Consider the following 27,179-nt stretch of genomic DNA (forward strand, 5'->3'; position numbering starts at 1 on the left):
GGTAGAAAATGTTTTGCAAAATATTACCAGGATATACTATGAAAAATCTCAGTGGCTTATTTACATGCTGTATCCTGAAGCAACATGATAAAAATCAAACTGTATGAGACAGAGTAATTTAAAACTGTAATTGTCAAAAATTTTTATTACTTCTGGGCCAATGATATATAATTGCCAGACAGTGCACTTTAACTAACAGTAGTTTAATGACAGAATTTCCTGTGGGGAAGATAGACACATAGCCATATGTCTAGATAATGAAATCTGAAGGATAAAGGGAATATGAATGAGTGTGAAGACAAATTTTACTGAATTTATGATTATGCCTTGGACAAGTCCTATATTATTGTTTGAAATAAGCCCTATCTGGTAAATTTTTTAAACTGTGGAAGTTAGGTAGAATGTATTCAACAGTACAGATATAGTCCTATAAATAAATTAACTCTCTTGGTTCATAATTAAAAGATTTAAAATGAACAGTTTTAACTTTTAGCTTCATTTTTTTACTATATCATTTCAATCATAATCTATTTATGAAATTCAGTGTGTAATATATTTTTTTTCTTCATTTGTCTGTTTAAATAAAGTAGTGTTAATTTACATGGACTCTAATGTGTAGGGCAGTATGACCATATAGTTCTCTTTATATAATGCCTAATATAGTACAGTAGAAATTTGAAACATTTTGTAGTGATTCCTAGCATGGTGTGAAAATCTTAAATTTTGGAGTTGGCATATTTAATTTCTTTTCAAATAATGTCTGACTGATAAAGGACAAGCCAGTTAGAGTTGCTGAGACATTTTTCTCATTTATAAAAATATGCATAATGATATTATCCAGGGTCTTTTCACTGTGTAATAAAATAGTGACATTTATTTTCAGGGAAGTATTTGTGACATTCATTCAAGTAAATTACTTTCCCCATCTCTTTAGACATTAAGAGTGAGAAGAGTACTTGCCAGTTTGATCAGGAGTGGGAAAGGAGATGGAGGAGGAGTAGAAGGACAAGGGCAGCATTTTGCAATTTTTCGAAATATGTGTGCAGCTCATCTCTCTAGAAACAAAAGTACTAATAATGCCTATCTCAAGGCACCTATGAGCATTTATGGAGATAATGTCGTAAGTACTTTGAATTTTTTCTTTATAATTTCTAAAATAGAAATAGCTTGTTTTATTTGATGATAAAGAATACCTGCCATTATAATTTTGATGCATAATTTTCAACACTACTCATGCTTAAAGAGAAAAAATTACTAAAAGAATGGGATTCTAGGAGTTTCTGTCATGGCTCAGGGGTTAATGAACTCCACTAGTAACCATGAGGATACAGGTTCCATTCCTGTCCTCTCTCAGCAGGTTAAGGATCTGGCATTGCCGTAAGCTGTGGTGTAAGTAATAGATGCAGCTTGGATCTCTCGTGGCTGTGGCTGTGGTATAAACCAGCAACTACAACTCTGATTTGACCCCTAGCCTGGGAACCTCCATATGTCCTGGGTGCAGCCCTAAAAAGACAAAAGAGACAAAAAAAAAAAAAAGAGAGAGAATGGGATTCTATATGTAAAATATTTTGAAATCTGATTTTTTTACCTAATAACATCAATTGAACTCATATCAGATACAGATTTACTACATACTTTGAATGGTTGAATAGTATTCCATTATATGAATATATTATAATTTTTTAAACAATTCTGAATTTTTTGACATCTTGCTTCTAAGAGTGAAAAATTGGAAACTATAATCAATTTCCCAGTACATAAATACTTGTGCACTTGTCTGAGTACTTCCTTAAGATAAATTAGTCAGTAGATCAGTAGATATGCACTTGTCTGAGTACTTCCTTAAGATAAATTAGTCAGTAGATCAGTAGATATGCCCTGTATTCAAAGTTTGGACATATGATACTGAAAGCCAGTATATTAGTCACTGCATTTTAAAAATCACCCTGCATGCAACTTAGTGGCTTGAAAAACAATAGTCATTTATTATCTCCTATGGTTTCTGTTGGTAAGAAATTCAGACACACTAGGGATGGCTTGCCCATACTCTATAATATCTGGATCTCAGCTAGAAGATCAGAAGTCTAGGGGCTGCAGTCATACGAAGGTTTAGTTATTCACTCGTATTTCCAGTTGTCTGGTGGTTGATGCTAGGCACTGGCTAAGTGCCTTCCTTCTTCATGTGATGGTTGCTGGGTTTCAAGAGAAGGCATCTAGAGAAAAAGAAAGAGCTAGGTAAAACCATATTGCATTTTATGACCTAGACTTAGAAGTCATACAATATCACTGTTGCCACATTCTGTTAGTTGCAGCAGTTGCAAAAGTCACCCAGGTTCAAGAGGAGAGCACATAGACCCCATTGCTCAATGAAGGAATGTTGATGTTGCATTTGTAAGAAAAACGTGACATAGCTTATATATTGATACTGCTCTCTTTGGAAAACACTGTATGCCCCAGCCAGTATTAAGACTTCTGATAGATATTTTGAGTAATGTCTGTGCCTATCCATCATATGAAAAATAGCATTCTATCATTCTATCAAAATGTCAGCTTGTTTTTATGATTAAATATTCTAAATTTTGTTTGCAAGTTATTTACCATTTATATTTTTTGTGATTTTTTGCTGTTTGACATAATTATGTTTTTGTAGATGTACTCATTTGTTTAATAGTGATTTATAAAACATCTCCATATATTAAGAAAAGAACTCTTTGTCAGTTTTGTTGAAAATATTTTCCTAGTGTGCCCTTTACTGCTTTATTGCATTGTTAATAATTTATAATCTTTTAAATATACTTTCTATCTTATATGCCATACTTAAATATACCTTTCTTACCACAGAATTTAAAAATCACATTTTTACTTGTGTGCTAATATATTTGTTTGTAAGTTACTTCTAATTCCATATAGATTAAAGACAGAGGCTAACATTTTTCCAGATTTTTTAGCTATTTAGTTTTGTTTATTGAAGTAGTCAAAATACCAACCCATTTTTTTAAATGCTCATATCCAGAGAAGATGAAGAAGGAATTCTATGCTGATTTTGTTCTGCTGAATATAAGTCCATGCGTCTTCTACATATGGAAATGTTATATTTGTCGTGTATTAACTCCCACAGATACTTGAGTCTCTGGACTTTTTATCATTTATCTCTAGTGTAATTCAGTATCAAGATACTCTAATCATTACAGCTAACAAATACATTTTAATATCTGGAAACCTCCCTTTCTCTAATGTAACCCATGAAGAGCTGTTCAATACTCAGTCTCTAACTCTACTTCCTCCCTAGTGACCTTATCCAGGCTCATGGCAATAAGAACTTTCCATGATGACAACCCCCCTTTTCGTAGCTCCAGTCCAGACCTCTTCTTTGAACTCCTAACCTAGTTACTCCCTAGGAAGTTGAACAGGCCTCTTTGTTTCAACAGTTCAGAACTCAACCCTTGAATGTTTTTTTTTTTTTTTTCTCTTTAGATCTTCTCTTGCCCCATTCTTCTCCATCCCAGTAAATAACGTTATACCAGTTACTCGGGTAATATCATGAAAGGCAGATACAGCATGGTGGTAGCAAATTGTGAATCATTGTAATAGCCAGGGATTTCGAATTCTTCTAGCATAGCCATTAAAATAGGCAATGTGACTTTAGGGGGACAAGTTAAATCTACACTGAATCTAGAGTGTCAAAATTTGTGCCTGATTTAGTAGATGAACATGGGATGCGAAAAAGGAGAGTCAAGAACCCTTGGTCCTGCTGAGTATTTTGGGAGTTTATGTTTATAGATGGGGAGATGCTATCTTCAGACTTCTATCTCAAGGCTATTCCAGTTTCTTAAGTTTTCCCATAAGCAAGCAATGTGTAATTCCACTTCTGCATTTCTCATAAAGAGTATTTTTTTAAATATTTGTGTTTTCTCGTATGTTTTAAATAATTAAATATGTAGTTTGAAAAAGTGAAGGATAAAAATAGTCCTGAAGAACATACCAGGTGGAAAAGACTATAGACTTCAAAATGAAGTAAAGGTTTACATTAAAAATCATACATTAAAATAAGAATAAACTCCATTTTCACTATTGTTAGATGAACAGTTTAAAATACAATAACTCTTATAAATAGTACAAAATCAGTGGAACAACATAAGATGATTTTGAAGAAAAGTTAAAGAAACACCATACTTGACACAAATGATGTAATTTTATACATTATTATTTGGTGATAAAATTTTGCATCTGGTGACCAATCCTTTTTTACTTAGTAAAAAGAGAGTCACATACAAAAAGTTTTATAAGCAGTAATATCCAAAGAAAACAGGAGGAAGTCTTGTACTTTATTATCCTCCATTGGTCCTTCCAGATCCATTCTCTGCTCTTTTCCATGGTGATTGATGCTCCAGCAAGCTAACTACCATGGACTGCATCATCTTAAGTCCTTCACATCTTTACTTTCCCTTGGATTCATCCAGTGGGGGAGGGACCAGGTAGATATCAGAGAGGGGAGGAAAATGCATTGTCACCTGTATCAATTATTAAATCCCAATACGTATTTGGTTCCAGCTAGACTTCTTTAAGGAATGAGATTCTGAGTAGTTCCTGTTTTTCCTTTTTTTATGTTTTTTTTTATGGATGCACCTACAGCATATGGAAGGTCCCAGGCTAGGGGTCGAATTAGAACTGCAGCTGAGGCCTACACCACAGCCACAGCAACACAGGATCTGAGCCACATCTGCAACCTACTCCACAGCTTGTGGCAATGCCAGATGCTTAACCCACTGAGCAAGGCCAGGGATCAAACCCACATCCCCATGGAGAATATGTTGTGTCCTTAACCCACTGAGACACGGTGGTAACTCCCTCTTCTTTTTTCTTTTTTTTTTAATGTTTAAAATTTACTGCAACAAACATACACTTTTATAATTAGGAAACAACAAATTATAAGTTTTCTCCTCAAAGATAGTATATAAAATTATGTTCATTCAATAAGATCTTATTATGTTTTTAAAAATAAGGAAACAGCATGAGTAAAATATTAACAGTGATTCTGTTCATATAGTGTCACAATGGCTTACTTTTCCCTTTTATTTGTCCTGTTGCTTTTAAGTTCTTATGCACTGGAATATGGAAAAATCTCTAAAATTCAAAAATTGAGTTTTTGTGATAGAAGAAATATGTCTCCTGTCACACATAAACCTGAGGTTATCTTCTGTATTTAAACTATTATATGGAAATCAAATGCGCTACTTTCTGTCACTGGCTTTTTTTTTTTTTTTGTCTTTTTGCTATTTCTTGGGCCGCTCCCGCGCGGCATATGGAGATTCCCAGGCTAGGGGTAGAATCGGAGCTGCAGCCACCAGCCTACGCCAGAGCCACAGCAACGCTGTATCCAGCCGCGTCTGCAACCTACACCAGAGCTCATGGCAACGCGGGATTGTTAACCCACTGAGCAAGGGCAGGGACCAAACCCTCAACTTCATGGTTCCTAGTCGGATTCGTTAACCACTGCGCCACGACGGGAACTCCTGTCACTGGCATTTTAACTTAGATCTGAAAATTCCAAATTCCTTTCAACATTTATCAAAAAAGCATGTTCACAGCCAATTCCATTTAATTCAATATTTATTTAACTTTTTTAAAGTACTAGAAGAAACATTAAAATATATTCTTAGACTTCCATTTGTAATGATTTCCAAACTAAAATATTAGTTTTAGAAATAGAAACACTAATAGTGACACTGTACTGATAGCAATGTCATAATTTGTGACATATTTGCTTATCAGGAAATAGAAAGCCTCAAAACAATCTCACTTAATTTTACAAATTAAGCACTTCAGAACAAATCTTTTCCTTTTTATGGAAAAGCAAAATTCTTTGAATATAATTTTTCAGTGAGTCATATCATTAAATTTTAAGTTAATATAAAAGAAATACAAATAGTTGAGCTTTTATCAATCCTTTTAGTCTTTTACACTTGTATCTCCTTGTGTAATGGTCTCAAAGGACTTTTTAATTAATAAATAGCCAGTGCAGTTCCAAAATGGTAGTTAAATACACAGACATAATTTACTTACTAAAATTGAAGGTTCATTCTTTCTGTTAAACCAAATTACAAAGTAGAATAAATCCTTAAGTTATGAATTTTAATTTTTTAAAATTTCATTTATATTCTCCCCTTTCATTTAATATTTCTTGTCAGAAACGGTGCCTACTTAAAAAGCAAAGTCAGACTTAGATCCATAAATCCTATTTTATAGAATTCAAATCAATGAAGAATTTCCATAACTATGATGACACAGTCATTAGCAATAGCACCCCTTAGATGTCTACCTTGTGTCTGACCATAGAAAGAGATGTAAAGTGCAATTACAGCCAGGATCCTACAACCCAAACATGCTTGTTAGGTTTGTTTATCCAGTCAAACCACATGCCACACAGCTGTAAGCTATTTTGAGAAAGTTTACTGGACGCTCCTCTGTCCAGGAATCTTTTCTTTCTTTTCGATTTTCTGCTTCATATCACACTGTGGACTATGTAATATGACTACATTAAGTGTTTTCTGAACCGCTGCTATTTCTAAATAGTTCTGATGTCTTTAGGGGCATTCTTCCCTCAAAAGCCAGATTTCCTTGAAAGGGATTCTGGTTCAATTAATTAATTTAGCATCATGAGAATATAAGTTGATATAAACAACCGCAGTTATTGTTTTGTCTAACAATGGCCAAGGTGCGGGGTTGAAGCAGGGAATACAGCACACAGATTGCTGTTTTTAGGGAGAGTACATTCTGGTGGAGGAGACCAAAAGTCAATAAACAACCAAATAATTAAAAAGAGAACACTCAGAACCATATCTAGTCACTTGTGATGGAATATGATGGAGGATAATGTGTGAAAAATAATATATATATATTTAATTATCTGCACATTACTGGGTCATTTTGCTGTATGGTAGAAATTGACAAAATACTGTAAACCAACTATAATGGAAAAAATAAAAATCATAAAAACTAGATAACTAACAAGGATCTACTGTAAAGCATAGGGAACAATGTAATAACTTACATGGGGGAAAGATTATGAAAAAGAATGAATATAGGTATATGTATAACTGAATGACTTTGCTATACACCTGAAACTAATATAACACTGTAACATCACTATACTCCAATAGAATAATTAAATAAATATTTCTAATAAACATCAAAAATAAATAAATAAAAAGAGAATGCTCCCAAAAGGACCGATATGCACATAAATAACTGGGTGACGTTTCCTGGGAGGCCTCTTTCAGGCCTCTATTTCCTGAAGCGTCTTAAAGAGCGTAATTCATATCAAGTGACTGCAAATCTCTATTTTGCTCCCTTTCCTTTGCTGAGACATTAGAGGGAGAAATAAAGGGTGGGATCCAAAACAAAAAAGAACAAAAACCTGAGGACAGAGCGGAGAAAAGGAATAGGCATACCGAGGACTGTAAAACAGCCAGTGAGTGTGAACACCAAGACAAAGCAACTGGAAGAACTTGTGCCCACAGTAAGTGGGGCATCTTGAGCTACCATCACTATTACAGATGCTCTAGGCCTGTAGAGCTGGGAGTGATCTTTGCTCATGTAGTCCAACCCCCGCCCTGTCTTATAGACAGCATGACTGGCACCTGAAAGGATGAAACTCACACATGTCGTGGATAGAAATTTGGAACCAGAACTAGAAGTTAGATTTCCTGGTAAATTTAATTTACATCTCTAACAATATTTGCTCTCATCTGAGTTATGATGTGAGTACTAAAAAACATGATTCCTGAGCTAGAATTAGGAAGTGATAGTATAAGATTTAGATATTCATAAAATTAGGTATTCAGTGAATGTATTATGGTAATTAAAGTGCTGGGCATTGAACATCCTGTAAATTATTAGTAAGACTGGCTCATGGATCTTTTATTTTCCTTTTCTTTTGACTTGAAGTATAGTTAATTTATAATATTGTGTTAGTTTTAAGTATATATCAAATGATTCTGTTATATATATATATGTGTGTATGTACATATGTGTATGTTATAGGAATATAGGTTATTCCAAGATATTGAGTATAGTTCTCTGTTCTATACAGTAGGCCCTTGTTGTTTACCTGTTTTATTTATAGTAGTGTATGCATCCCAAACTCCCAATTTAATGGATCCTCTTCTGATAGTGTTATGGAGAAATATAAGCCCTATTCCTTTTCCCCAAAATCACAAACCAAAAGCAGCTTGAAAATGGAAAAAATAGAGCTTCTATTCTGTTGCAGAAGGGTGCTTGAAAAGTCCCAAACTGGAGACAAAAAAAAAAAAGAGAGAGAGAGAGGGAGAGCTAGGATGATTAGCTCTTTAGTTACTTGGAAGGAATTCTAGTGAAGATTAAAAACACTGTGGTCTGGTCTATAGTTAAATCCCATGACATATAATTTTAGCAATCATCTGGGAGACAACCAATGGTGGGGTGTAATTACAGAAATGCTGACATAGCAGAACACAGTGGAAACTAAATTAATTTTCAACATGCATATCCAAGACCTAATAAGAAACTTCATTCATGATGAGAAAATAATTGAGAAATAAAAAAGTGAGAATATGTGAGTAAATATGGGAAATAAACTGAATTCTCCTTCTCATCTCTCTGCTCCTTCCATTAGCTCTTTACTTCATAATTTGAGTAACAGCATCAAGGGATTCTTCCCAACAAGTCCTCTGAGTGAAGGCAAGAAGCTGGGTTAATATTTCAAGGAACTTTTTAAAGCAACCTGCTTCTGCTGACATAAGGAAAAAGCTAATTAACAAGAAAAATACCTAAATTGCATTTTTGAAATTGTTAGGGGAAAAGCATGAAATAACAACTGTAACAATAAATCTAAGTTTCTCATGGACCCAGTTAGGGGCCCAGGAAAACCAGAAAATAAAACTCCATGAAGGTAGAGCTGAGAGATGGCAGCTGCTTAGAGACACTTGTAGAAACAGAAGCAGGACAAGAGAAAGAGTAGGTCAGTTAACAGAGGGGATGTAGAACTTCAGACCACATCTTCTCAAATCAACCTGCTGTTGGAAGGAACTAAATTTCTCTTGGCTACAGAGGCTGCTTTTGTTAAAAGCCAATAACCCTCTCACGGTCAGGAGCGATGATAGTAAATGCTTGCTTTGACAAATAGGAGGTACCATATGCAGACTTAGCAAAAAGAGGAAGCAAGAGGTACACTTTTTGTTGGATCTCAGTTCAGCTCTATGTAACAGAAGCTTCTGACAAGAGGAGAGAAAATAAAACTCCATCTGAACAACAGTAAATGGGATTCCCTATCAGGGATGGCTTGGTATTATTTATCAATTATTAGTCATCGAATATTGCATAGCAAAGTGCCCCCAAATTTACCATCTTGGATCAACAATAAGCTTGTGTTATCTCACACAGTTTCTGTGGGTCAGCAATTCAGGAGTGGTTTAGATGAGGTGGTTCTAGCCCTGGATGCCTTATGAGGTGGAAGTCAAGATGTTAGCATTTTTACATGACTGTAGGCAAGGGGACTTGCTTCCTTACTGACTGTTAGCAGGAGGCCTCTTGGTTATTCAGCACAGGGAACCCTCCACAGGGCTGCTTTTCAGGGTGTGGCAACTGACTCCTCTCAGAATGAATAATCAAAGGTCAAAAAGTCAAGCCTTAATGATTTTCATGCTCGTCTTGGAAGTCACACTCCTTAGTTTCCACAATGGCCTGTTAGTTACATGAGCTTATTGGTTATATATCTTCCCTATAGTGTGTGTGTGTGTGTGTGTGTGTGTGTGTGTGTGTGTGTGTGTGTGTGTATATTATACAAGGGCACGAGGACCAGGAGTTGAGGCCCATGGAGCCATCTTGAAGACCACCTACCACAGTCATTTACATGTTGGACTTCCCAAGTGGCTCACAACATAGTCATTTACATGCCAACATCAAAAGTTTTTACCTTTTCCCCTACATACCGCTTATACTATTATCTATATATTTTTTTATTTGAACATTTTAAGCCCATCTTAAGCAACAGTATCCAGAAAATCATAGATTTGATGTGGTCTTTATAATTTTAATGTACTAAATCTCCAAAGAAAAATATAATTTTTCTTATATCTCCTAATAGTAACTCAGGCATCACCAGTGTTACACACACTGCCCTTTGGAAAACGCCACTAGCCACACTCTTGAGCTGGTCTTGCTTGAAGGAGGGTCTCATAAGTCTGGTGTAAGTCAAGAGGCATTTGTTTCATGTGACATCTTCACTTACACTAAATTCCCTAGAAGTCTAAGATAATAGTGCTCTTGGGTAGAGCACAACACTACAGCATAGTCCATTTGCTACAGTGGTTATAACTGTCACTTGCCTGCTATCTTTTGTAATTACTTAAAATAGAAACAGTTTAAAGAATTGAACCGTGAGGGTAAAGCAGATTGTTCTCAGGACATAAAACTAAACTCACCTTATTATGTATTGTTACACTGCTGTCCACTCTCATTACCAAAGGCCATAAAGCAATTGTAACTGTTCCCTGGAATGTCACCAGCAATAAGTGTTTTTGCTTTACTGTTCTGTTCAGCTGAGTGTAATAGTTATATTTTTGAACTCTTACAGCTGGGAAATCTAGAAATGTATTCTGATCTTTATGAATTGATCAAAATACTTGGTTTGGGTAACCTTAGTATTACCTTAAGTATCATTGGGGAAATCATGTCATAATCACTGAATTTTATTAGCTACCAGCCCTTTTTTTTTTTTTTTAAATCATAAAACTCAATGTTCTGAAACCTAGAAGCTATTCTGTCCCATGCTGGTGACTTTATCTCTTCTTTTGATGGTACGTCCATGAACCCTGATTATGCTTTCCTGAGGGTGTTGTATTTATTGGCGTCCTTCATGACCAAAGGTGATAGTACAGATGATGGTACAGTGTGGCTGATAGTGAGAATCTCTACATGAGTAACAGAGCATGTCCCATATTTCAGCCCAAAAAGCCTGTGATCATTCGCAGGGTCAGGATTCTGTGATTTTATCATATACTTGTCATGTTTACATTTTTACTTCATTTAAGAAGAAAATAATGACTTTTACTTTAATTCTAAATTTGTATCCAAATTACTACAACTATTACACTTTAAATTAGATTTTCCTCACCATTGTGTTTCATAAGATGGAGGAATTACGGGGAGTTGCAAAGCAATACATACATCCACCATGCCTATGCCATTATTTCCTCTTCTTTCATCAGTTTCCTTATATGAGGAAGTACAACTTCCAAAATTTGCAGCTTTAAACTGTATATGCCCAGCCTCTGCTTCATCAAGACAAAGGAGAGTAGGCTCACCCTAGGTTGTTCTAGAGACATTTAATACCTGGTCTCTGTTATAGTACGTGTGACTTGGGCATTTTTTTAAGGTGATTGATGCAATTATTTTTCTCTTCCCTTACCCAGATAGGAAGTGTGCTGCATCTTCATAATCAAAAACTCATCAAGCTAAATTTAAAAAAAGGAGATGTATTGTAAAGCTATAAAGGACCATTGTGCATGTGCCTAAGAAAGAATCCAAGTAGATATGGAGCTAAAAGTGGATCTCAAGGTCATGCTCAGGGGTTATTCTTTCTCTCTCTCTCTCTCTCTCAAGCATCTTGTCTTCTCTGTCATCCTTGGTTCTCTCTTTGTTTCTTCACTCTCAAGCAGCTTCCTCTGCTTGCAACTGGTCCCCATCCCTCACACCACACAACTATTTCAGTGCCAACCATCACCTCATAAGTATCTGTGTCTCCATTCAAATTAGAGAAAAATAAAGAGATCTGTATGTAATTTATACTTTTCTTCTATAGATTTAAGAGAGGTGATATTAATGAGAGTCCTTCATTTACTGAATGGAATGAGGAATATGAAAATATAAGATTACATAAAAAGATTTCTAATTGGTCTAAAAGAGAGAAGGGGAAGTTAAGAGAGAGATAAGTTGTCTTGGTAGTCAGTAAGAAATTTGGTGAGTCATTGAGAAGAACATAAATGTTTAATCGGGATTTTTGTCAAGTTTTATTGGGTATTGTGTGATGTTATTCTCTTTTTTTTGTTTCCTTATCATATCTTCTGCAATATCTATCTTTTGCTAGCCTTTGTATGGTCACAATTGCCTTGGGGGACTGTTATTAAGTCTTAAGTCAAGGTGAGTAGGGCCAGCCGAGAGCGGAAGCTCCACTGAGCAATACTCTCCTATCTGTGGGAAGGGAAAAAAACCTAGATTCCTCAATTTCCTGGCTCACTTTTCCACCATTTAGCACTCATCTTCTTCCCTAGCTTTATTCCCCAGAAGTCATCCTCACATACCCAAAGTCTGAGCTTGAATGAACATGTTTCTAGATTCTCCTTGTTTTCTCATACTTCTGTGACTTTGCTCATGTAATACTACGTCCTCATCAAGAATCCATTTCAGCGATTCCAACAACTACTCTACATCAAGAGCAAACCCAGGGCTACTCTCTCCAGTCAAAACTAACTCTCCTACCTCTCAACTCTTATAGCACTTGGTTTATACTCATATAATACTTCTGTCCCAGTATGCCTTGCCCCAAACTTACTGATTGCCTGTTTCTTTTGGAATGTAAGAAACATCTTTTTCACATCTCAGGTTACTCACCTATGAGGCCAAGCATGGTGCATGGCACACACACATGAGCACTCAGTAAATGTTTCCTGAATTGAATGAAAAGGTAAGTGACTCAGTTCACTGTATGATTTGCATAGGGTGTGTTCCATCCAGACTCTTACACTGTAGCACTAGAAAATAATAGGCTAAAACATGTACACTTAAATAAATGCTTTTCCACGATGAAGATATTTTGGCCTCTCCCTAATAAAATAATGAACTTTCATCTACTTGCCTCATAATCAAGTCTAAAGATAAATGAGAGTGTGAGCATGCAAACACTTTGGGAAGTAAAAGCATGCTGTATAAATAAAAGCGATTGTTTATTTCTATAACTGCTACATAGAGTAGGATTCCTGTAACTCAGTATTTCTCCATACTTTGGGGTGAATGTGATAGTTTCGGTTAATCTGAACCCTCTAAATTAGTGCTATTGAAATGGTGAGCCATGGACCAGTCCCAATCTGAGAATATTAGTCTATAATGTGATAAATGGAAACATTTACAGTCAACATTTAAAAACATTTATAGAAACTTGACAGAACAATGTAACGATTGAATTTAATAATAAAAATGTGACTTATGTCTGTACACTTTTGTTAGTTAATTTCATTTTTCTAGCAATTCATTTCTGTTGTTATGTGGTAGAATAGATTGAGAACAAAAACAAGACATCAAAAAAGCTGGTCCTTCAATGGACCAAAGTGAAGAATTTGAGAAACACATCTCCAGAATGGAAGAGAACACCCACATTGTATACATGGGAGTGTTGGGGAAAAAAGATAAAAAATACACTGGTAGATATTATAAAATGCTAGCATCAATAAAACATTAGCAAAAGTTGGTATAAAAGAGTAGTATAGTGAATAATAGTAAGAAAAAATATCTGAACTGTGACAGTTCTGATTTATAGTATTTGTTTTGATCAAAGCCTTGCTAAAATATTTTGTGCATCTTTAACAATCCTCTCTGCAGTCTCCTCTCTCTAGTAACTAAACTTACATTCTGGAACTTTTTGAGAAAATAACATTCTCTCCCATTGTTTAATGAATTTAGATGTTGTGCTTGCTGAAAGAAAACATCTATGCACTCATTTAATTAAAATGAACAGTAATTCTCCAGTTATCTGTAAGTCTTCTTATGAAAAATTCCTATAGGAGGTCAGTAAGTCGATGTCTTTGAAATACAACTGAGTTTTGTAATCTTTTGCTATTTTTGGTAATATTTTTGGTAATGACACTGACTTTTTGTGGAAAGTCATCTTTTTTTATATAATGATTTTAATTTTTTTCCATTGTCACTGATTTACAGTGTTCTGTCTTCTTAACCTGGGTCAGGATATTTTAAGTAAAATTCCGGAAAAAAATTCTGTAGCTCTATACAGTGACAATGTTAACTAGACTTAGTGCATCATATACAAATATTGAATCATTACATTATGTACCCAAAGCTAATATATGTTGATTATGTATCAATTAAAAAATAAGTTAGAAATATATCAGTTCAGAAACCTGAAATACCATTTCACACTGTGCTTACCATGATCTGCCTCCTGAGTCTAACATGTGTGCCCTGCCCTGAATTACTCTCTGTCTGTTGGCATCCCATGTGAGTATTTCACTTGGCACCAGCAGCAGCTGCTCCCCATGGCAAAGCAGCTGTGAAAATTGATCAGCCAGGATTTTTCACTTGAATCAGTTTATACTGACTACACAAAGATGTGGCAGACAAAACTTTGCCATTTCTTTCAAATTTACCATCTCAACCTTATGCTTGGAGCAGCATGTTTGGTCTGTGCCTTAGGTCTTAAGAAGAATACCAAAGCCTCCTGTCACTAATAACACCCTTTTCCACATTAACCCTTCAGATCTCAATCAGTTTTTTGAGAACAGATAGAACTGACTTCCCCAGGGTTTGGCTTCTGTCTCAGTGGGTGACACTAACACATTTCATCTTTTTGAAGTGAAGCAATCTGTCAGTTTCAAAATAGCATTTCTCTTTTCCTCCCATATTTACATCTGTAACCAAAACTGATCCATTTCACTTACCAGTAGCTCTCAAAAGAATTAGATCTTTTATCTAGCTATCTACCTACTTATCTATTTAACATAGTTACTGCCTTATCATCTGGATTTTGAATAATTTCGCTTTTTAGGGCTGCACATGTGGCATATGGAGGTTCCCAGGCTAGGGGTGCAATCAGAGCTACAGCTGCTGGGCTACGCCAGAGCCATAGCAACTTGGAATTCGAGCAGCTTTTGCAACCTACACCACAGCTCACAGCAACACTGGATCCTTAACACACTGAGCAAGACCAGAGATCGAACCTGAAACCTCATGGTTCCTAGTCAGATTTGTTTTCGCTGCGCCATGACGGGAACTCCTGGGTTTTGAATGATTTCATACTTTTTGTCTTATACTCATGCTGAACCTGTCCGTTTGACTCTTATTTCTTTCAGCCTTGTGGCTGCTCTCCTGACTGATTTCACCTATCTATCCAAGACCGTCTTGTCTTACAAGTCCCTCTCTTTTCCACCTATCCCTGTCTTCCTAGGTTAACATAATCCTGTATGAGCCTTTCATTTTATCATCCACTACCACATGTGAGCCTTGTCTCTGATTGAATTCCATCTCAGAAATGCTAGTTCTAAATAGATCACTTATACAGACCACTTGTATAGATCACCTGTACAGATAACTGTCAAAGAAAACAGAACTGGATCCTGTCCACCAGTCTCATTTTTGCAAGCGTCCTTGGGAAGCCACTTCGTGTGTTCTCAAGGGTCCCTGATAAATGTGTTTAATCTTGCTTATTCAGTGCAGACAATTTGCTAAATGCTCCATATATGCACTCATTGAATGCTTATAATACTAGAAAATTTGGAGCATTATTCTTCCCATTCACAGGGTAAGACATTGAGGTACACAGGGATAAATGATTTGTTGTTTGCACAACTTTTCAGAGAGAAACCAGGCTTAACCCAGGCAGTTTAGCTCTAGAGCCCATGCTCTTAACCACCATGCCCCAAAAGAGTGTTTCAGCATCTAATATTTCTGCTTTCCATCTCTTCTCTAGGTCCCATGAACTACCCAGGTTCCCCATTTGGTCACATTCTGACAAACTAGAGGAAAATAAAGATTCTCTCTTGAACTCATGAAATCTTATGACTTCCTCTTTACTCATCATGTTTTCATTTCTTTGTGCAAATGGAGTTCAATTCCTTTTTTTTTTTTTTTTTTTTTTTTTTTTTCTCTTTAAGCCTGCACCTGCAGCATATAGAAGTTACCAGGCCAGGGGTCAAATTGGAGCTGCAGCTGCCAGCCTACACCACAGCCATAGCAACACTAGGTCCGAGCCACATCTGTGACCTACATTACTGCTCATCGTAGTGCCAGAATCTTAACACACTCAGCAAGGCCAGGAATCGAAGCCATGTCTTCATGGATACTAGTCGGGTTCATTACTGCTGAGCCACAGTGGGAACTCTTGAATTCAGTTCCCTTATCTCCATGGCTTTCCTCCATAACCTTGCCTCCAGCTGACTTTACTGAATAGAGATAGACATTTGTAATTCTCTTCCTGTCATGAGGTGCAGATTTGGAGAGAGCCAGGCTCCTCCAGAAATGCTCACAGCCCTTATCTGACCTCCCAACTCTTAAGAGTCTAGAAAGAAAATTTTTATTTTCCCCTTTGAGTTTTTTTTGCTTGACTATTACACAATTTTAGGTCGTTTTAATGCACAGAGGACTCTGTGGAATTCCTTACCGTCCCCATCAAGGCTGAAATTCAAGCACATAATAAGTCAGACTCTTAACCAGAACAGCTGTTATGGTGGCAAAGGAAGGAGCCCAGGAAGTGACATAAATTTAAACACTTTAAGTGACTGAATAAAATTTTAATTTTCAGAAAGGGAACATTTGAACCTGATAATCCAGTAGCCATATGTTATGCAAAAGTTTACTGGCAAGAACTGAAGTCTTCTACCTCATGTCAAGCTATATGACTTCTTCTCATAAAAGGGCAGGACCCTGCTTTTCTACTTTTCTTTTGTTTTAATAATAATGAGCCTGAACTTGGTGATATTGAGGAGTTAGCTTTGATTCTCTTTTTCTTTCTCCTCCAAGCTATCAACTAAAAAAAAAACTTCCTCCTCTGGTTTACAAAGAGCAAATATCATGCCCCCCACCCCCTTTTCTGACTTCATCTCTCTCCCTCATTCACAAACTTCACCCATACAGGCCTGCTTTCTGCTCTGTGGCCCTTCACAAGTCACTTTTTCATGTCTTCAGACTCTCCTCACTAGCTCTTTTCTCTGTTCACAATGCTATCTCTTCCCTGATCTTTTCATAGCTTATGCTTTTCTGTCCATAGCAGCCTTCTTGAACCATCCTCTCTGAAGTCCACTGATTCTATCACATCACTTTAATTTTCTGCAGTGCACTAATTAGAGTTATAAGACCTTAAACTGGGAATTTTTACCTAAGTTTTAGCTGAGTTCAAAAACAAGAGGTAAAAAATACTCCGACATTTTAAAGTGAAGTGCTAGGTTATCTACACAGGACTCTTCAGAGAAGTGGACAACTTGGTTTTGTAATTCTTGTTTAACCCCTAACCTATAGTCAGGGTTACCCCTATCGTCAGACAATTATGGGAAGCATTTGATTGAGAATCCCAGAGTAAGAGTGGACTAGAAAAGCCAACAAGGAGGTAGTGTTTGCGTCAAGGCCTGGATTTTGAGAAAATGTGGAGGAAGTAGTAGATGCCAAGCAGAAGGAAGAGCGAGGGCAAAGGCCCTGAGCACAGTAGGAGGTTGCTGGTTTTCAGGAGCAGAGCAAACCAGTAACATCACAGCTTCACCAATTAAGAACATCGTGTCTGAAGGAGGTTAAAAAGGAAGCAATGAGCTATGCTAAGGAGTTGGAAGTTTTTAAACAGGACAGGCAGATTTTAGATGGCTTTAAGTAGAAGAGTGATGATGTGATAAACATTTCAAAACATCTATCCAAAAAGACTAGTCACCAAAATGAGATTTGAGAATGTGCTTCAAAATCCCCTGGGATGATTTCTTTAAAATGTAGTTTCCTAGTTCCTAAACTAGGGCCCAGACTTCTGTACTTCTAACAAGCATCCAGGGTTGAGTAATACAGCTTCAGAGTAGAAGCTGCATGAGCCTCTGGACTCTATTTTATTTACCACTGTATACCCAGTGGTAGCACTGAAGTAGTAGGGATATTACCTAATTTCTGAGGATCTCGTAAAATGTTTGAAATGAATGTATAAATAAATAACCAAATCTTCGGTGTTTAGAATCAATGTGATCCGCTTTAAAAAATCAGATATTTAAGGGGTTCCCCTTGTGGTTTAGTGGGGTTAAGAACCCAGCTAAGTGTCCGTGAGGATGTGGGTTTGATCCCTGGCCTTGCTCAGTGGCTTAAGGGTCCAGTGTTGCTGCAAGTTACAGCATAGGTTACAGATGTGGCTTGGATCCAGTTTTGCCATGGCTGTGGCATAGGCCTACAGCTGCAGCTCCAATTTGACCTGTAGGCCAGGAACTTCCATATGGCACAGTGGCTATAACAAGAAAAAAAATCAGATATTTAACTAATCAGCAAAATAAATAAGATTATTGGCAGTCCTTACCTATCTCAAATATTCCCTGAACAAATAAACTATAATTTATGCCAGTGCTTTAATCATTTTCATTAATGTATGAATCATATTCTGGCTTCTCTAATTTACTTAGATCTGGTCAGATAATCTGTCGTTACAGGAGGCTGTTGATGAGTAGATGATTGTTACAGGTTATAAAATGTAACAAAGCAATAATTATTCTTGAATATAGTTTCAGTTGCTTAACACTCAGTGTTGTGTAACATCTTTAGCATCTGTGATCTGTAATGTTTGAGAAGGAAAAAAAATAAGAATCAAGGCAAAACCCTATAGTTAGAATATCAGCATTTTTCTTCTAAAATTCAGCTAATATACATAGACATGGAGAACTTTTACATTTTTGTTTTAGTATTTATGGTAATTGCAAATATTCTTTTTTTCTGAGGATCAAAAGAAATGCTATGAAGTTCAATAAATAATCTGTAAAACTTTGAGGATAATACAAATAATCATAATAGGAGTTTCCCAGTGGCTCAACAGGTTAAGAATCTGGCACTGTCACTGCTGTGGCTTGGGTTGCTGCTGTGGAGCGGGTTCAATTTCCGGCCTGGGAACTTCCATATGCCATGAGCACAGCCAAAAATCATCTTAATAATCATAATAATATGTGCTATGAGTCATATAAAGGACAACATAGAAAGACATACTTTTCATAAAGTAAATAGGAGTGAAGTATGAGAAACTGTGTAATCTATAACTAAAAACTACTAAAACTTTAAAGAATTTCTGGGATGAATTTATATCATTTCTGTAGATAATATACAAAATATTAAATGTAACTAGATCACTTACAAACCCAATCCATATTGGGTAAATCCCATATCTTACTCACTTTATCTTCAGGGATTAATAAAGTACGGACCTTCAATAAATGTTTCATGAAAGACCGAATGGTTATCACATTTGATTTATATCTTGAAATTGATGAGACCAAATTCATGTTCATTCGGTTGAACATATCTCTTTCCTTGTCATCAAGATACATTGTATCTTTATTTCCAGGCAGAAATCCCAATGTATCTTTATTTTATCACACAAGTTACCTTTTGGTCTCAGAAGAAACTGGGTAAGAGGATGCTTCCAGTTTAAAATGATCCACCACAACTTTTTGACGAATGTGGTAGTGTCACCTTCTTATACCAAGATCAGGAAAGTGTGTGTGTGTGTGTGTGTTTGTATATAAAATCTAGAGCTAGAGCTAAATTGAAACATAAATACCCACAAATACAAATACACAGTGCCATATATATATGAATTGTTCATATTTCTGTAAATTAAAAGATGTGAATCTGTATTACCATTATTATGTAATAAGCTGTTATGATTTCAAAGGGAAAAATGTTAAGGCCCATTGTCATAGGCCTGATACACGTTATTGGCTTTTGAGTGTGTGTTCCAGAGAGATCCTACTAAGGAGCTAAATATACTTAAAGCTAATAAAAAGAAAAGATTTTTTGAAAAAAAATTATATTGAAGCTCTTTATACAACCACTTTATTCCACTTTCTGTCAGAGCTTATGTGCTTCCAAGGAAGTACAGTAATTTGTGCATTTTCTATTTTTAAATCATTCATTGTTCTAGTTAAATATTATGAGTGTATGCCAATTCCTAAAAGAGTTGTGCAGAGATAGTAGGTGCAATTGTGTTGTACTCAAAATAAATTCATGGTTAAAGCAAATATTTAACAACTGTCAAATACTGGATTGCATGTAGAAAAACTAATCCTGTATAGCTCTGGTAAATTAAAACTTCAAACCAAACCTTCCTTCTGTGCTTTATAATTAGAAAACCAAATGAGGAACTTTTCTGGGCAGCCTGGTTTAAAAAACCCACCTGTTTTCTCTTTTTTAAAAGATATTTTTGAAGTTAATATATTTAAGTAAAGGATTTAAATGATTCAGAAAACTGGAATCAAATCATAAAGAATAACCCTCTTACATTTAATTATTATGTATAATTGTGATATACAGCAATTTGATAAGTGGTATAGAAGGCATTTATTATAAATAATAAGCACTAAAAAAGAATCAAACTCAGGTTATGCAAAGAAGACATCACCTGAGAAACAGCAACCATCCATCCCATGAATCAGTATTCAGAAGAGCTGTATTGAAACATTAAGTTCAAGCATTCAGCTTTCTGATCATCCAATCACCAGTGTCATTCTATTGGCCCCACCATATCTGTCTTCAATCTTTCAGGGACACTTAGTCTCTTGACTCCTTTTTTTTTTATTATTGCTTTTTATGGCTGCACCCATGGCATATGGCAGCTCCCAGGCTAGGAGTCGAATCAGAGCTGCAACTGCCAGCCTACACCACAGCCATAGCAACATGAGATCCAAGCCACATCTGTGACCTATACTACAGCTCACGGCAATGCCAGATCCTTAACTCACTGAGCAAGGCCAGGGATCAAACCCTCATCCTCATGGATTCTAGTCAGGTTCCTTACCACTGAGCCAGAACAGAACGCTTAGTCTCTTGACTCTGGATTTAAAGGATTATCTCTTTCATTACTTTCTCCAAATTAAATTCTATGCTCCATTGTTTCAAATACTCGATTCCTAATTCCTCAGCCCTCTTCTATTGTCCTTTAGTCTGAGTGCACAGAAAAAAACATCTTTGGCTCAGTCTAATTCTTCACTTTCTAAGAGCATACTCACATTGCTCAGTGCCTCTGGAGAAATTTTAAACAAACTTCAAATTGGTGTGAGCCTAAATGCATGATTTTTCGGACTCAACTATGTTCTCAAAGAGTTCTGACAATCCTATTTTTTCAAAATATTTAGAACTCCTCTTTTCTTTCTCTTTTGATTTTTTCTTTTTATGACCACACCTGCAGTATATGGAAGTTCCCAGGCCAGGAGTTGAATCCGAGCTGCAACTGCAGCCTGCACCATAGCCACAGCCACACTGGATCTGAGCCAATCTGCAACCTACACCATATCACAGCAACACAGGATCCATAACCCACTGGGCAAGGCCAGGGACCAAACCACATTCTCACTGAGGTAACATTGGGTCCTTAACCCACTGAGCCACAACGAGAACTCCATAACATCTCTTTTCTTTTTGAATCTTCAAGTCCATCACTCACTTAGGTACCTTGCTTTTAGTTTCCCAAGGAAAAGAGAGGCCATCAAAATAGACTGGCCTCAATCTCCTATTCAGATTCCAAGCTTTCCTGCATTCCAGCCATATCTTCCTCCCTCCCTTGTACTCGTATGACTATAGGACAGGGTTCCTTCTAATGGGTTCCTTCTAACTCTTCTAATGGGGGGGGGGGTGTCCTATTTCTTCCCACCTTCTTAGGGGACCATGTTCTAGTTGCTAGCTTCTTTTGTCACTGTAGTCCCAAAATCTCTTCGTATACTGATTTAAACTCACAAATAATGAAATGATCAAGTCAGGAAAAAAATACATAAAACCTCTCTGGATGTTTCTCTGTGGCCCCTATCCTTTCTCTCTTCATGCTTTATTTGCTATCCTTCTTGAAAGAATACTCTCCTTGCCATTTCCTTTTCCTCAGCTCCCCTGTATTCTTTGACCCATCCGTAATCTGGTTTATGCCTCCAGCACACCACTGAAAGAACTCTTACCAAATTCTCAAGTGACCACTGTGTTGATTAAGATTACAGCAGAAAAGAGATAGAACTTTCAAGTTGCAATAATTTGAAGAGAATGTAATGAAAAGACTATTAAGAACCATTGGTGGAGCCCCATGAACTCTTAAGGGATGGTATAGTACTCCAGGGCGAATAAATGCAGGAATGCACGAGGGGTGCACAGGGAGAAATGCCTGGCAGAAGCTATGACCTTAGGTCAGGGAAGCAAATCTACAGAGAAGAAGCTTCAGGGGAAACATCCTCTCCTCTCTTCTTACCCCCTTATCTTCTGCCAGTGCACACCATTTGTCTAACTGAAACAGAAGATAGGTTGCAATAGAGTTCAGTGAGGCCACCCACACTGGTCAAACTCCTGGGCATGGAGGAAAGTGAAGGATGGGGACAAACAGAAGATAAACCGGCACAACCTTAGTGCCAAATATATTGTGTAGCTTGCATCTTTATCTTACTAGACTCTTAGTAGCACTGAACAATGTTGGCCTCTTCTGGAAACTCTCTTTTGTGAGCCTTCCATGCCACTGCTATCTGTCTTATTCACCTTCTTTGGCAGTGTCTCTATCCTATGCCTTTCTTTTTTTATTGTTAAGTTTTTTTTATTTTTTTAAATTTTTCTTATAGTTGATTTACAATGTTCTGTCAATTTCTGCTATACAGCAGTGACCCAGTTATCCATATATAAATGTATATATATACATATATATACATTCTTTCCCTCACATTATCCTCCATCATGTTCCATTATAAGTAGATATAGTACTCTATGCTATACAACAGGATCTCATTGTTTATCCATTCCAAATGCAATAGTGTGTGTTAGCTTAAAAAGATGCACAACCCGAAAATTGAGAGTTAAGTTTTATTTGAGGCAAAATTAGGACTTAAGCCTATTTGATATGTTTATATCAAACATATCATATGATATGTTTATATCAAATAGCCCTGAAAAACCACTCCCAGGAGACAAAGGGAGAAGCTAGGATATTTGAGTTTTTGCAACAAAGGGGAGTAGTAGGAACAAAATATTTACAGATAACCAGATTTACAGAAAACCAGTTTCTATGGGAAGCTGTAAAGGTCTGGGTTTACTGGAATCACTTCTTTACTATGCACCTCAGCTGAGGGCCAGTCTTCTTTGTTTTTTTCCTGAGTTCCCTCAGGGCTCACTGGCCCACCCTTGGGAGTGGCTGTTCTCCGAGATGACTGTGACATCTTTTGTTTTGGTCATTTAACTACAGCCCAGGAAGCGGTATTTCATATGGCTCTGAAATACTTCCCCAAAGAGGCAAGGGGTAATATCAAGATATAAGTCATAAAGGTGAAGGGGGAGGTGCATACTGCCATGCATACATTTTACAGAAGTTTGCTGCTGGTCTCGTAAAGGTTACTACTAGCCACAAACGTCAGTCATCATTGAAGGATTTTAGTCTTTTTCTAGATATGAGGAGATGCAAGAATTGGGCTCATAAAATCTTCTCCTAAAAATATCTAACTATCTGAAAACTTGTTCTTTCAGTTTTCCTAGAGCACAGAGTGCCTCACTTCTGGTCTCCACCCTGAGTTCCGCTAAGGGGTTGCTGTGGGTTAGCAGCTACAGTGGCTCATGTTTTACTCCATGTAGAAGCTGATGGAGAAGCATGTAGAAGTGCTAAAATTCAGTTCACATTTGTGTCTACTAATGCCAAACTCCCAGTCCATTCCACTCCCTCCCCCTACCCCTTGGCAACCCACAAGTCTGTTCTCCATGTCCATGAGTTTGTTTCTCTTCTGTAGATAGGTTAATTTGTGTCTTTCTTAAATGACAGTGTTCTTTAAAGCTTACTTTTCCTCTCATTGCCCCTCAGTGGCCTCATCTGTTCCAGTTGCTTCAGTCACGATCTTCATGATTCCCAAGAGTACTTTTTTGGACCCAGATCTTTCTCCCGAGCTTCAGGCCCATTTACCCATCTGTCTATAAGGCTGCTTCACTTAGAAGTCTTGTAGATACCTCCAGATCAACATGTCAAAATTAAAGCAACATTCTAACCTCAAATCCATTCTGTTTATGCTTCCTATTTTCGTAAAGAGACCATCATTCTTGCAATTTCCCCAAAAAAAAGAAACTTGGGATTCGAGTTAACCTACCACTTTTACAACTAATTAGCATCTCTATCATTTTTATCTCAAGCACTTCCCAGTGTCACTGATTTATATTCATCCTCACTGCCCCTGCTTAAGTCTAGGCCACCATAAACTCACATCTGGGTTCTAGAAGCAGCCCCTTCCCTTGGTCCTCTTCATCTCTTCTTGATCAATTCCATACTTTCAGCCTGAGTGTAATTTCTATGACACCTTCTCATTATATTTTCCTTCTTTAAAAACTTCCAGTTGTTCCATGTTTATCTTAGAATAAAGTCGCAATTTCTTACCTCAGTTTTCAGAATTTATCTTCTCCTTTCTTAGGCATCACTCTACTAAATTCCAACAGAGCAAAATCTCAGTTACTTAAACAGACCACAATCAATCTCACCTCTGGACCTTCACACATTCTTTGCCTTCTTGGTGCACCATTTAACCACTCCTTACCTGGGTAATCCCTGCTTTGCTTTTAGGCCATATGTAAATGTCACTTTCTTTAAGAAGTCTTCTCTGATAATCCAAGCCTAGATATTATGCATCTATCCTATAGTACATTATATGTCCCAACATGAAACTTGTTTTACTTGTGTGCATGTCCCTCTAGACTCCAAGAAATGTGTGCTCCAAGACTGGGTCTTTCATTTTCTTTGGTGCATCCCCAGCACCTAGCAGAATTGCAAATATTTTTTAATGAATGAGTGAAATTGCCTTTGAGGTCATGAAGGCATTTAGAAAGTGGAAGTATATAATTGATGAGATGAGGAGAGGCAGCATTGCAGATGGTGTTCTAGTTCTGCCCCCAATATTGTATTTATTCCAAGGGCAGTGGTAAGCCACAGAATGTTCTTAAATGACAAAACAATAGGCAGAATTTGTGTTTTAAAGCGAGTAATTTTCCTGCTGAGGGTAGAGTAAACCAAAGGAGAGGAGAACCTGGATGTTGGACAAACAATTTTGAAGACTAAACAAATTCAAGCAACAAGTGACACTTTATAAGACTACAAAGAAAAGTATAGCTGTGGGAGCTGTTTGGAAAATATAAAGAGCAATACTTGGACATGAAGGGCAAAGTAGAAGAAGAAGTAAAACATTACTATAAGTTACATCCTGGGAACCAAAAAAAAATATTTCTGTCATTTATCAGAATGGGGAAGTCAGAAAGGAGAATTTGTTTGGGGGAGAAATACAGAAAAAATTAGACATTACAGTGAGGCCATAACATCTAAGTAGAAATGTTCTAAGAAACATGTTTGTAGGATGGGACTGAAATATCTCTGTGGTTTCTCAAGGAAGAACACCTTTTCCTGATCTTAAAGAATATATTCTGCCACCAAGAGAAGCATTCTAGGGCCTGAGGTGAGCTGTTGTCTAAATTCTGAGTCCTGGCAAATTCTTTTTGGTGAGCTGTTGTCTAAATTCTGAGTCCTGGCAAAGACTATTAATGATGGTGGACAGAGAACACAGAGGTAGAAACTGCATTATGTATGTGTGTCCCCTCTCTGATCAAAGGCATAGTTTTGAAGAGCAGTCAAGACAATTCCAAGTCCTTGCTTTTTCTGTTATAAATCCCCACCTAGCTGAAACACACATTGCCAGTTATTGCATTAGCTTTCTGCACACTGCCTTTAATAGAAGCTTGTTAATTAATAGAAAGAGGGTTTAAATGCACAGGGAAGTGTTCTCTAGTGTTCAGATGTTGGGAGTCTGTGTAGACATGTGTGAGACACATGACACAGCATTTTGTAAATGACCTCCATAGGTTGTCTCCACCTGACAAAAGTATGCCCACTACTTGTAACGATATTTGAGGGTTTTTTTGGTTTTTATTGTTTGTTTGTTTTGTTTTTGTCTTGCTTTTTAGAGCCACACCTGTGACATTTGGAGGTTCCCAGGCTAGGGGTCAAATCGGACCTACAGCTGCTGGCCTACACCACAGCCACAGCAACTCAAGATCCAAGCTGCATCTGCAACCTACACCACAGCTCATGACAACACCGGATCCTTAAGCCACTGAGAGAGGCCAGGGATCGAACCTGCATCCTCATGGTTCCTAGTCGGATTCATTTCTGCTGTGCTATGACGGGAACTCCTGAGTCATTTTTTAAAACAAAGTAAAACTTATATTTACAAATCATAGAACAGTTTTCTTTTTTCTCTCAGCCATTCAAAGCTGTTTTGTGGGTCTCTTTCCCTCTTCCTGAAATGTCTAGGACTTTCCAATTCTCTACATTTGGCAGGTGTTTAAAGTGACTCTTCCCTCTTACAGGTATTTTCTTGGGCTCTCCTGAGACTCCTCGTCACTGGAGATGTCTCATTTACATTCCTCAACTTCTCCAGCTGGTCATCTGACATTTCTCCTTTAGTCCCTGGTTATCTAGGAGGTCACATCCAGGCTCTTTCTAATAAGGCCTCCTTGACCTTCCTTCCAACAGCCTTGCTGGGAAGAACCAAAAAAAACCAAAACCCAACAAGTTTCCTATGAGGCCCCATCTGGGCCTCTGTCTGTGGGCCATGAAGTTTCTTTTAAGAGCATCACCCTCCTCCATCGCCATGGGTTACTTCAACTAGACACATGTCCTCATGGGGCTTTCAGGCATGACTCCAGTCTACCCTATTCCCAGAGTTCCAGGAGGTATGCGAAAGTCCCTGTGTGGCCTTTTTGAAGCCCCTCTCACTTGACTTGAAGAAACAAAGAAAAACCTCTCAACCTTCTCTCACCCAAAAGAACCATAAGGATCCTGACACCTCTCTATCTGAAGAATCCTTCCAGAAACCCCTTCTCTATTGAGCTTTCCAAACTTCTTTATAAGCTGGAATCAGGTAGTTAGCTAATGGGATCAAGAACCTCCTCCTATATGAGTCCTCAAGTCATTAGCACCTCAGCTGAGAGCTGGCAGCACACTTGTCACCTCTATTTTGGGCCTTAGCTAAAACCCAAACAGGAAAAGACCTACTTAACATCCTGTTACCACTGAGATGTAGCTATGTATTAAACACTTATCAAGATCATAAAATTAATATTTGACTGTGAGACCAATCTGGGTAAATGAAGCCTAGAGAAGACAAATGAGAGAAACTATGACACGTGGAATAACAAACAGCTCAAGA

General features: G+C 37.1%; 1 protein-coding gene across 2 annotated transcripts in view; it reads left to right on the plus strand.

The window, feature by feature from the left end:
• The window catches only part of ITGA4 (integrin subunit alpha 4), a 253,762-nt gene that overhangs the window by 121,280 nt on the left and 105,303 nt on the right, over positions 1-27,179 (plus strand). Inside the window, exons 4-6 of one of the 2 annotated variants that reach the window (XM_085000022.1) lie at positions 935-1,120; positions 12,640-12,721; positions 26,504-26,703. The gene's annotated coding sequence lies outside the window, so the exon portion shown is untranslated. The remainder of the gene's footprint in view (positions 1-934; positions 1,121-12,639; positions 12,722-26,503; positions 26,704-27,179) is intronic. The other variant, XM_085000021.1, reaches the window with a different exon arrangement.

This window comes from Sus scrofa, chromosome 15, assembly GCF_054392235.1.
Source record: "Sus scrofa isolate SSC_HxYL_T2T_F1_AM1 chromosome 15, Sscrofa_HxYL_maternal_Yorkshire_Landrace_v2.0, whole genome shotgun sequence".
Lineage (NCBI taxonomy): Eukaryota > Metazoa > Chordata > Mammalia > Artiodactyla > Suidae > Sus > Sus scrofa.